Consider the following 1,936-nt stretch of genomic DNA (forward strand, 5'->3'; position numbering starts at 1 on the left):
GTAAGGCGTTTTTGGCACGAAAAAAACGACATATTTTCGTAAAGCGTTTTTAGCCGAAAAAAACGACATCGTATAGTAAGGCGTTTTTAGCACGAAAAAAACGACATAGTATCGTAAGGCGTTTTTGGCACAAAAAAAACGACATAGTATAGTAAGGCGTTTTTGGCACGAAAAAAACGACATAGTATAGTAAGGCGTTTTTAGCACGAAAAAAACGACATAGTATAGTAAGGCGTTTTTGGCACAAAAAAAACGACATAGTAAGGCGTTTTGAGCCGAAAAAAAAGACCATGTATAGTAAGGCGTTTTTTACTGAAAAAAAAGACCATTTATAGTAAGGCGTTTTTGCCCCCTAAAAACGACCATGTTTAGTTAGACGCTTATTTTTGACACGAAAAAAACGACATAGATAGTAAGGCGTTTTTAGCCGAAAAAATACGACATAGTATAGTCAGGCCATGCATGGTCGTTTTTTTCGGCTAAAAACGCCTGACTATACATGGTCGTTTTTTTCGGCTAAAAACGCCTGACTATACATGGTCGTTTTTTTCGGCTAAAAACGCCTGACTATACATGGTCGTTTTTTTCGGCTAAAAACGCCTGACTATACATGGTCGTTTTTTTCGGCTAAAAACGCCTGACTATACATGGTCGTTTTTTTCGGCTAAAAACGCCTGACTATACATGGTCGTTTTTTTCGGCTAAAAACGCCTGACTATACATGGTCGTTTTTTTCGGCTAAAAACGCCTGACTATACATGGTCGTTTTTTTCGGCTAAAAACGCCTGACTATACATGGTCGTTTTTTTCGGCTAAAAACGCCTGACTATACATGGTCGTTTTTTTCGGCTAAAAACGCCTGACTATACATGGTCGTTTTTTTCGGCTAAAAACGCCTGACTATACATGGTCGTTTTTTTCGGCTAAAAACGCCTGACTATACATGGTCGTTTTTTTCGGCTAAAAACGCCTGACTATACATGGTCGTTTTTTTCGGCTAAAAACGCCTGACTATACATGGTCGTTTTTTTCGGCTAAAAACGCCTGACTATACATGGTCGTTTTTTTCGGCTAAAAACGCCTGACTATACATGGTCGTTTTTTTCGGCTAAAAACGCCTGACTATACATGGTCGTTTTTTTCGGCTAAAAACGCCTGACTATACATGGTCGTTTTTTTCGGCTAAAAACGCCTGACTATACATGGTCGTTTTTTTCGGCTAAAAACGCCTGACTATACATGGTCGTTTTTTTCGGCTAAAAACGCCTGACTATACATGGTCGTTTTTTTCGGCTAAAAACGCCTGACTATACATGGTCGTTTTTTTCGGCTAAAAACGCCTGACTATACATGGTCGTTTTTTTCGGCTAAAAACGCCTGACTATACATGGTCGTTTTTTTCGGCTAAAAACGCCTGACTATACATGGTCGTTTTTTTCGGCTAAAAACGCCTGACTATACATGGTCGTTTTTTTCGGCTAAAAACGCCTGACTATACATGGTCGTTTTTTTCGGCTAAAAACGCCTGACTATACATGGTCGTTTTTTTCGGCTAAAAACGCCTGACTATACATGGTCGTTTTTTTCGGCTAAAAACACCTTTAGTAAGGCGTTTTTGGCACGAAAAAAACGACATAGTATAGTCAGGCCATGCATGGTCGTTTTTTTTTGGTTAAAAACGCCTTACTATACATGGTCATTTTATTCGGCTAATAACGCCTTCCTATACATGGTCGTTTTTTTCGGTTAAAAACGCCTTCCTGTACATGGTCGTTTTTTTCGGCTAAAAACGCCTTACTATACATGGTCAGTTTTTTTCGGCTAAAAACGCCTTCCTCTACATGGTCGTTTTTTTCGGTTCAAAACGCCTTCCTATACATGGTCGTTTTTTTTCGGTTAAAAACGCCTTCCTATACATGGTCGTTTTTTTTGGCTA

The sequence above is a fragment of the Hippocampus comes genome, unplaced genomic scaffold (genome assembly GCF_001891065.2).
Source record: "Hippocampus comes isolate QL1 unplaced genomic scaffold, H_comes_QL1_v1.1 scaffold680, whole genome shotgun sequence".
In the NCBI taxonomy this organism is placed as follows: domain Eukaryota; kingdom Metazoa; phylum Chordata; class Actinopteri; order Syngnathiformes; family Syngnathidae; genus Hippocampus; species Hippocampus comes.